This window comes from Parasteatoda tepidariorum, chromosome 7 (genome assembly GCF_043381705.1).
Source record: "Parasteatoda tepidariorum isolate YZ-2023 chromosome 7, CAS_Ptep_4.0, whole genome shotgun sequence".
In the NCBI taxonomy this organism is placed as follows: Eukaryota; Metazoa; Arthropoda; class Arachnida; order Araneae; family Theridiidae; genus Parasteatoda; species Parasteatoda tepidariorum.
In genome coordinates, this window is record NC_092210.1 from 3,872,258 (window position 1) to 3,883,348 (window position 11,091).

Below are 11,091 nucleotides of genomic sequence, written 5' to 3' on the forward strand. Positions count from 1 at the left end.
TAATTTATGATAACCAGTGTATATATGTTAGCGGCAAAGTTTGAAATTCGGCATTCTACAGAATGCCTAGGCATTGTATAGGGTAAACTAAGCAGTGTAGGAACACTTAAGCTTAGCTTGCCATTAAAAAAATCATAAAAATTTCAAAATTTGTAATTTTAGCTAAATGACAGTGCCAACATAATCGTTATTAAATGCAAATTATGTTAAAAAAAAATAGAGAACTTACATAATATTGTTTTAAGCTTTTGGTGGTTCAAATAATAAGTTGTAAGATAACCAAGTGAAGGAACAGCTCATACCAGTGAATGAACACTTAACTTTGAGAATTTTTGATGCTCTTTAGGAATTCACAGGCCATACAAATGTCTAAAAACAAGATTTTTCCTTGGAATTCTAGCATCTAACCACAGTTAACGTAGAAAATTTTACTTTTTTTTAGTCATGAAATGGAAAGTAAAATGGGGTTGAATACAGAATATAAAAATTTTTTTTAATTTTCTTTCTCACAGTTTAATAGTCGAATCTAAATCATGAATGTTTATCATTGTGTAATCCGATGATGTTTTATTATTATTATTTTATCGCGTTTTTGTTTAATCTTTTTCCCCATATTTTTTGAAGCTTTTTTTTCTTCTTTATCTTTTTAAGTATTTTTTTTCTCTTCATCATACTTTCTTGCTTTAACTTTTTTTCCAGCTCCTTCAGTCTCTTTAAATTTTCGTCCTTTCTCTGAAGATTATGAAAAAGGTAATTTATTTCTTTTTATTTTGATTTGATCTTCCTCTTTTTTCTCAATATTTGGCCAATGTAATGTATCTTCGAAATTTCTTCGGATTTTCCAGTACTAGTTTTAGAATTTCTCACTGGATAATTGATAGGAAAAAGGTGTTTTGAAGTTTGAGGAAAATCCATTTCTCATTCACTTATATCTAGTGGGTTTTCATCAGTACTTTCCATTTTCTGACTTTGATTGTTAATGGAATGAATTGTTTTTGCAACTAACAATGCCTCAAGAGGGCTTATCTCAAAATCAGTTTTCAAGATTCATTCATTATCACTGTTAGTTGTTTCAGATTCAGTGCCAAAGTCTGACTTAACCAAATGTTCTTTTTGCACTAAATTCTTCCATAATTAGTAAACCACAGGCTAGAGACAGGGAGATTAGACTCTTCTGTCAATGTTCCTTTAAAAATTTGCAACATATCTTGTGAGATTTCATTCTCAAGCTTCGGAGGAAATAGTGCATCCTTACTCGAAGTTCTCTTTTATCGAAATATGTATTTTCTTGATAAGCTTTCTTGCTCATTAACTCTTTGTGTCTGTCTTGCATGCATTCGTTAAAGTCAACATTTCCGACATGAAATGGAAAAATACCACATTTTATAAAAACATTTTAACTTCATCAGTTGATGCTTCAGAAGCGTATTAAAAATGGGTGTAAAACTACCTTTACATATTGTTTCACGACTCTTTCGTTTCAAGATATCACAAGGCTAGAATATACTAGTAGAATAATGAAAGAAGCTAACCCAGAGAATTTGCTTTGATAAACAAAACTTGCACAGTTTCAAATTGATATGAGATTTATGCCCTTCCAGAAGAAGCAAAATAAGGAATTTGATAGAATTTTTAATTAGTCAATGTGCAGAAAGAAGCATTTGCAATATATTCGTAAAATGTTGCTGTGGTCATCGATTCACTTCATTAATCATTTTTTCCAATGAAATATACAGCAGAAACTGATTCTGCAATACCTCGGGGAATTCTTCAGTAAGAAAAAACTACCAATGGAGACACTTTTTTTCCACTAGCTGAAATGTTAGCCAAAACTGTTGTTCTTTTTTTCCATTCCTATGTACTATAGAATATAAAGCCTTATAATTTTTAGGGCCAAAGATTTTTTCCGTTTAAGGGCAGTATTCAACTCCCGTTTCGTTCGCATTGTAAATGCAATCACCTTCTAAAAGGATGCCAGGGCTACTTCCCATCTAAAGTTCTTCAAACCAGTCTTTCGAATTTTATTCTCTCTAAGGGAAGTTTTGCCCTTTGAAATTATATTCGCATTGCACTGAGTTATCGGTGGATGTCGCCTTAAAAAAAACTTCATCCATTTTTCACCTGGATGAAGTTTTACGTCTTTAAATGTATTTTTCCTACCAGTTTCAGTCATGACGTTAAAGACCGCAATATGATAATAATTTAGCTAATTATTGGCGCAAAAGGCAGCAAGAAATGTTCCTTTCAAGCTTTTATTATTATATCTAGTTAGTTTTCCACCAGTGAACATAGTTTATTAAAGTGTCTAACGTAAAATGTAACTAACCACTACATTTATAAAGATAAATAATAAGCAAATTATTATTACAATTCTTTAAATAAATTTAGCAATTAAATTAGCATTTTGAAAGGAAATTGTTTTAGGAACTATTCATGCAACATTTAACTGAATTTTAGGTGTCCTTTATATCGCAGAACTACTAATTATCCATGTAAAATCATATACATTCACACATACCGTTCATTCACTGGGAAATCTATTCCCAGTGAAGGAACATGCCTGTTCCTTCACTGGTTGTGCTTTTAACACAATTTTGATGTATAATATGACTAAAGGTACAAGAAAATTAAAAATTTTCTTTTATTTTCATTAACTTGGAAAAATCCCACTAAAGAAACACTTGTTCAATCATTGGTTTTTCACCGTTTGGAAATCCAGTGAATAAACACCCCCTAATCTCAGTACTTTCTCATGTTATGATGCTTAAAATAAATAAGACGTAACTTCAATAATCATATTTTGAATTATTTTTTTCACAATTGGGAAAAAAAAGCATAATTATATGCAATTAATTGTACTTTAAACGGATAACTACAAACACTGACCTTATAATTTTGTCAAAGAAACAAGGTGTTAAACAGATACTAAAAAATATTCAAAAATTTTTCCAGAGAAGAATCTATGACCAGCTAACCCAATGCATTGTTAGATGACTTCCTATTGTTAGGTAGTAAGCTACTGTTTCCAATCAATCTAAGTAAAAGCGTCTAAAATCTTATTTTTAAAAAATATCTATAAAATGTTCCTTCGCTGGGGTGTGTTCCTTCACTGGTTGGTTTACCCTATAATGCCTAAAACTAGCCGGCATTGCATGAAATAATTTATATTTCACGCATTTCCTAGGCATTCTATAGAATGCCAAGTGAGAAACCGGCAAAGTATGAAATACATCTCCGATTTCAATTCAAAATGTCATTCAAGCCTGTCATGTCGTGACAAGTTAATTTCTTATTTTTGGTATGAAAATTTTGTTCCCCTTAATAAGAAAGGCATAAACTATATTTTGAAAAACTTTCATTTTTCTTTACGCATTTTGAATAATTTTTTTAAAAGGCACTCTCATTATTTTTTCAGAATAACATTTTTATTTTTGAGAAATGCACATCATTTACATAATAACCTCTTCAGGACGTTTTATTCATGCTTTGCCTAAATACCATTTGTCATTCTATAGAATGCCTAGGTATTATATACAATGCCTAGGGTAAGTATGTAATACTTCTCGTATTTCATACCTTGCCTCAAAACATCCGACATTATATACAATGCCAAGGCATTATATACAAGCTAGTTTTAGGCATTATGTACAATGCTTAGGCATTCTATAGAATGCCGGCGTTTCATACTTTGCCTGTAACATATATACCTTCTAGAAGTAACTATGTCTTGACAAATTACTTCTTAAATTTGTATTTTCTCGAAATAACTTTTGTAATGCTTAAAGGCATTAGAAAAAAAATATGTCCATATTGAAAATTCCATTGCTTAACTTGAGAACTTTTGGGTCAACTCAAAAGTCACGAGCTGAAGCCACCGCCACTCTATTCTTGCAAAACTAATACAAGGCAGGGCGCTTGCTCCGAGCAACCAAAACATCATTAAATACTTTTTTCTTTTAACTTTACGTGTTTCGCTCGTGTTCTAAGTGATGTTATCGGCGCTGTAATTAGGTATTACCTACATCGAGGCTTTGGTTTAATTCTGCCGACTTTATGAACCTAAATGATTCTCGTAACTGGTGTTTAAATCAAAATCGATCAGATCATTAGGGGTTTGTATTCAAGATGTATTTAAAGAAGATCTGCCTGTTTTTTTTTCTCTCGTTTTTTTAATTAGAAAGCAAAAGCTATTAGGGTTGCGCATTGCATTCATTGTCGAAGGTTGAGTTCTTATAACGAATCTCAACTAAAAAGATTTTTCTGTTCTATTCTCGTTCATTGTCACGTGTCTGCGTTTTTGTTTTTCGCAATGACTAAGTCAGGTCTGTTAAAGTTATAAGCTGGATTTTTAAACATGTTTTATAGTGTAAGAGAAGAGTTGAGTATCATTGAAAATTAGTAAGTTTTAATATTAGCTTAAAGCCTGGTATCAAAACACCTCCAGTACAGTAGCGGGTGCTGTAGATTACCACACAGCATCAGCAAACTTTTTTTCATCTGAAAATAAGAAGGAAAAAAATACTGGATTTTTTAAGAATCCTTTTTAGAATCCTCAGTGGTAGACGATTATGGATTTGCCTTCCCTTGTCGCTAGGTAGACCGTGTGAGGTTTAAGCATTTTTCCTCTCCATGCAACGCAAATAAGGTTGTTTTCATCAAAAAGATCCTGCACGAAAGAAAATTTCTTTCAATAAATAATTGAAGTGTTCGCTTGTCTTCTGGATTGGCTTTAAAATTACAATACTACGGAGTTAAACATTGGTAGTTAGTTGTAAACTCAAAAATTAGGTTGGTTGTTCAAAGACGGTTATAAAATAAAATAAAATCTTTTTAGAAAATTTCTAAACTTGTTTCCAATCAAAAGTATGTAAGTTGAGAAACCACCGCAAAGATTAAAGTAAAGAAAAGCTTTTTTTTTCTCCCTCTGTTGTTTGATTAGACGTTTTTAATTTATCATTGTTACCAATTTATTCCTTTCCTTTTTAAATTAAATAGCATAAAATTCAAATTAAATTTAAACGACAACGTTTTTACGTATAACTTTTAAAAAAAAATATCTTTTATTTGCTAAGCATATGCTAGATTAAGTTGATTTTTTAAAATAATTATCCACGCCTCTGGCAATTTTTTTAAAATAATTATCCCTGTCTGACGATTTTTTAAAATAATTATCCGTAAATAACAACAATGTTCAACAACATTCGCATGTAAAAGTGTGACCGAAGTGATTAATTGCCTATTTTTCGTAATGGTTAGTTTATATATTAGTTATACATGATTTTAACGCGTTGAATGCCAAGCTAATTTTGCATGGCTTGCCCGTCTGGCTACAGTGTAAATAACTACGAACTAAATCTGCAAATATTCGACAGATTTTGCTAGTTTTTTTAAAAAAGTTTAGCATTACGTATCTGAAAAAAGAGGTGAATTATGTAAGCCTACGAATTGTTTTGAAATAGTGGTGGATAAAAATCTATTAAATTGAATTTATTAAACCACGAATCACAATTAATAAACTACCACTTGAAAATATTTATTCGCTGTCCGGAGCAAGTTAGCATCTCTGTATATATAAATAAAACTATTTTTGCATTAATTTCTTCAAACCATTTTAGTAACGATAATAATATAAAAAAATTTAAAATTTACTCGAATTATGTGTTTCTAATAATCTTGGCTTCACCGGTGACCCCGTGGTGCTACGAACAAACTCAGTGCCGGTCACCGGTGACCCCCATGGGATTCAATGTGTTAAATACGTAATTTTTAATAAAGCTCAGCTGCAGAAATAGGGTTATTTCATACATTTACGGACCCTCGAAGATTCATCAAATTCGAATAATTAGCCGTGTTACAATTCTAAACTAACGTTAAAAGTAGTTTCGAGGAAACACTACAAACTACTTTTTTTTGTATCGCACTACTCACTGTACTACTTCTTTTTTCAAAAAAAAGTAGCGCACTACGCTACAAACTACGAAAAAAATTAGCGACTACAGTAGTTTCACTACTTGTAGTGCTCTACTTCCGACCACTGTATAATATTATACATTTGCCTGCTTCTAAACGTTAAAGGAATTTTTTAAAATCTTCCAAAATTAAATTTTAAAAAAATCTAAAAACAAACAAATGTATGGAATTAAATTTCCTATATAAAATCGGTACCGTAAACCGGGGCGAGTCAACCCATTTTTTCAGTTTGCCAACTTTCAAGTGGTCAAACTTTTGTAAANAAATAAAACTATTATTGCATTAATTTCTTCAAACCATTTTAGTAACGATAATAATATAAAAAAATTAAAAATTTACTAGAATTATGTGCTTCTAATAATCTTGGCTTCACCGGTGACCCCGTGGTGCTATGAACAAACTCAGTGCCGGTCACGGGTGACCCCCAAAGGATTCAATGTGTTAAATACGTAATTTTTAATAAAGCTCAGCTGCAGAAATGGGGTTATTTCATACATTTACGGACCCTCGAAGATTCATCAAATTCGAATAATTAGCCGTGTTACAATTCTAAACTAACGTTAAAAGTAGTTTCGAGGAAACACTACAAACTACTTTTTTTTGTATCGCACTACTCACTGTACTACTTCTTTTTTTAAAAAAAAGTAGCGCACCACGCTACAAACTACGAAAAAAATTAGCGACTACAGTAGTTTCACTACTTGTAGTGCTCTACTTCCGACCACTGTATAATATTGTACATTTGCCTGCTCCTAAACGTTAAAGGAATTTTTTAAAACCTTCCAAAATTAAAATTAAATTTTAAAAAAAATCCAAAAACAAACAAATGTATAGAATTAAATTTCCTATATAAAATCGGTAATCGTATAGTTTTGCTGATCCATTGCTCTGAGGGGGAAAAAATCAAAACCTTATTTCTTCTCTCTTTTTTTTTTAATTTTTTTTTCAGTGTGTTTGCGTTAAGTATTCAAGTATTGTGCTATCGAATGACAACAAAACGCGTCCCTCAGTGGACTGATTGTCAAGACACGTTTCCCATTAGAACACCGAATTTAAGCATCACTGGCTGCTGCCAGTAAGCAGGTGGATGACCACTTTGATCAGCCCGGGTAGGGACCGAGGGTGTGTGGTATCTGTCCTCGATAAACTGTTCTATCGTGAAATGCTCGACATCGTACGCAGGTCGTCGGGCTATCAAAGCTGAGGAGCCATCCCCTCTGCAGAGGATCGAAATTGCGATTGCACGTCTTCGGATCATCTTCAGGGTTGTTTCCCAGAACGTCGCCAATAGCCCAATGTGCAACTTGTGTGACGTAAATAAAGTACCTACCGACAACAAAACTAGTTGGGAAAACTAAAATGTGACTTCTAAGATGGCAAAAAGTTTACAAATAAGTCTTGAATCCAAGTAACACAAAGATAATAAAGTTTAAATAGAATAATTTAAACTCAAGGAAAAAATAAAAATTATAATTCAAGGAAAATAATACTTTTCAAATTTAAAGATCAAATTTAAAAACGCATTATTCGATAATAATGATCAACAAAGTGTAATTTTAATATTCAAAATAGGAGTTTTATTCAAATGTCAAAGATAAATTTATTCTTCAAATTCAAAAACTGTTTAGTATATTTCAAACGTAAAGAGATTTATTATTCAAGAATATATAATTCAAAGAAGTACGTAATTCAAGTTAGGAATAACTCAGGTTAGTAATTCACATTCGAAGATAAGTGTATTTTTCAAATTCAAAAATTGAAGTATTTTTAAATTCAAAGTTGTTAGTGTTACTTAAATGGGAAGATAAAAAATTGCATCACTGAAATTTAAAAATATTAGAATCATTCAAATTCAAAGAGAGGGGAATTATTCAAATCAGAGATAGGTCTATTATTTAAAATCAAAGAGAAGTATTACTGAAATTTAAAGCTAGGAGCATTATTGAAGTTAAAAAATAAACAATATTCAAATTCAAAGATTGGTGCATTATTCAAATCAAAGATAGGTCTATAACTGAAATTCAAAGCTAGGAGCATTATTGATATTTAAAAATAAGTATTATTCAAATTCAAAGATAGGTATGTTACTGGAATTCAATAATAAGACTAATATTTAAAATCGAAGATAGAAGCCTGATTTAAATTCAAAGATCGGTGCATTATTCAAATCGAAGATAGGCTTATTTTTGAAAATCAAAGTGGCGTATTACTGAAATTTAAAACTAGGAGCAATATTGAAATTTAAAAATAAGTATTATTCAAATTCAAATATAGGAGTGTCATAGAAATTCAACGATAAGACTATTATTCAAAATCAAAGATGGAAGCATCATTCAAATTCAAAGATAGGTGCATTATTCATATCAAAGATAGTTCTGTTATTGAAAATCTAAGCGGTGTATCACTGAAATTTAAAGCTACGAGCAATATTGAAGTTTAAAAATAAGAATTATTCAAATTCAAAGATTGGTGTGTTACTGAAATTCCATGATAATACTATTATTTAAAATCAAAGATAGAAGCGTCATTCAAATTCAAAGACGGATAAGTAACTCAACTTAATAGATGGGAGAATTTGCAGTTCAAAGATAAGTGAATGTTTTAACGTCGAAGATTCCTCCCGTCAGGGAAATGTTCTTCGTGTTGTTCTAGAAGGAAAAGAACAAGACGAGCAGTGCAAATTTAAGTTTCATGGATGTGGCTGCATCGCAAGTGACATTATCCTACTCTCCTTTCCATTAAAGGCAATCACAAATGCTTCACTTTCCAAATCTACCCTTTACAGAGAGAGAGAAAAGTTCGATTTTTCTGCAGCAGACAGAAGAGAGAGAGCAAACGGGAGGCTCAAGAGTAAAGAGAAGGGGTTCCCTCCTCATCCTCTCATCCTCCGGTTCCCTCTTGTTGCTCCTAATGTATTTTTCGTGTTCGACTTCGAAGGCGGACACGTGTTCCAAAGAGTCGACACCGTGATGGACTCGGTTCTGTTGATGCCTTACACGATTTTCCACTATGCCCGGGAGTAAGAAGCATTAAGAAGACGTCAGGTTTTTGTTGGCTTGTCGGGGACTTGTTCGACGTAATTTTTGAGAAGCTGCGACATTTGTCTCCGGCTCACAACTAACTGTTTCTAGAAAAGAGGGTCACTCTCCATCCACTCGCCACCCCCGCATCGACGCTTGACACTGTCGTCGTCTGTCCCACCCCACGCCACTTTGGGCTTCTCCATTCCAGCCATCTAAATGGTCACGGATCGAGTAAATTTGCTGTCGTTCCTTAGATTAGAACTTCTCTCGTTTTTGTCCTGAGCGCCTTTGATTGATCTGGAAAGGACCGCCTTTCGCTTTTCATTATCCACAGAATGGCAACAAGGCCCCCCCTCCTTTCTAAGAGTTTTCTGTCACTAGCCTTGTTCTTTTAGAAGAAGAAAAAAAATTTGAAAGGAATGTGAAAGGGCATAAGGTAATAACATTTTAAAAAGGAGCAGCCAATCTTCAATGATTTATTCCACCGTGGTATTTGTTACAAGCGGAGCTTTTATTGCTAATACAATATCTGATGTAGGTGTATGTTTCTTTTATGCTTCCCGCTCAGAAAACCTTACAAAATAAATTAAGTACTGAGAATGTGTCCTAGAGATGGAGTATTTTACCTCCTTTCCTAAATCTATGTTTAGTGTGATTAGAAAGTGATTATCTGCATAAACATGAAACCATTACATCCCATATCTCTATATATATATTTATAAAAGAATGTTTATCTGTTCTTTACAGACTCCTTAAACCATCCGACGGAGAGCGATGAAATTTGACATACTGATAAATCGCAGTGCGAGGAAGGTCTACATAAGAACACTCTACTAAGAACCGTTCGAGTGGGATAGGCAAAAAAGGAAATGGAATTTTAAGATTCGTAAGCGTTAGACATTGTTTTAAATTTTACTGCAGGCGATTCTATTTTTTTTTAAATAGTTTAAAGAAAACAGTGATATTTGCTAGCTTATAGCTCTATTTCATCAGAGGAAGAATTTATTGCAAATACTTTATTTGAGGGCCGGGATAGCCTGGTCGGTAGGACGCTGGGCCCATATCCAAGAGGTCGTGGGTTCGATCCTCGCCGGCCGAAGACTCCCCGTGTAGTAAATGGTGACTGATGCACGTTAAATCTGTCGAGTCTCAAAGTCCTCCATGTTCCCACAACAAATCAATACCTCTGGGGGTACTTATCCAGGAGTTTCCTCGTCTTCTGGATTGGTTCAAAATTACAAGGCTACGGACTTGAACATTAGTAGACGTAAACCCACAATTGGATCGGCTGTTCAACGACGGTTATAAAATAAAAATAAAATACTTTATTTAGTTTTTTTTTTTTACCTTGTTTATTTAACGCATTGAAATTTTTATTTGAAACAAGAGAGTCTGAACTAGAAAGCTAGTCTTCTAAAATAAAAAGTTTCTTACGCATTTGAAGTTATAACTCCTTCACTAATACGTTAAATTATCAATGTTTTGCTTATTTTTTTTACGGAGATTTACCTTGTCTATTTAATGCATCGAAAATTTTATTTGAAACAAGAGTGAAGAATGAAATGGAATTTTCTGATGAGTTAAGCGTTAGTCATTGTTTTAAATTTTACTTACTATATGCTATAACAGATTCAGTTTATCATATATTTTAAAGATAACATCAGTGATAATTTCTAACTTATTTGAACTATTTGAACAAAAAAAAATAGTTTATTGCGCACATTTAAATATTTAATTCGCGATTGCAACGAACTATAGGGGACGTTTTTGTATGAGACTAATACCTGCGATTTCTATATGAACAGTCATTCAGTTACTCTAGAGACGTCGTTAATGTAGCACGTAGCATTGCAACGTTCCTTCTTTATTGTGGCTAATTAAATTTAAAAAAGAAAAATGCTTGATATTCTTTCTTATGCAAACGAAAACAAAATGGTATCTCTTTTTATTAGAGAAGGAATATCCAAAACACATCGGAAAAATATTTGTACATTAACAGAAAAAAATATGTATATTCTTATAAGAGTTAAAACCTAATGCCCGAGAAATAGTATTACTAAATTTAATGATATAACATGAAAGGCCCATTTAAACTTTA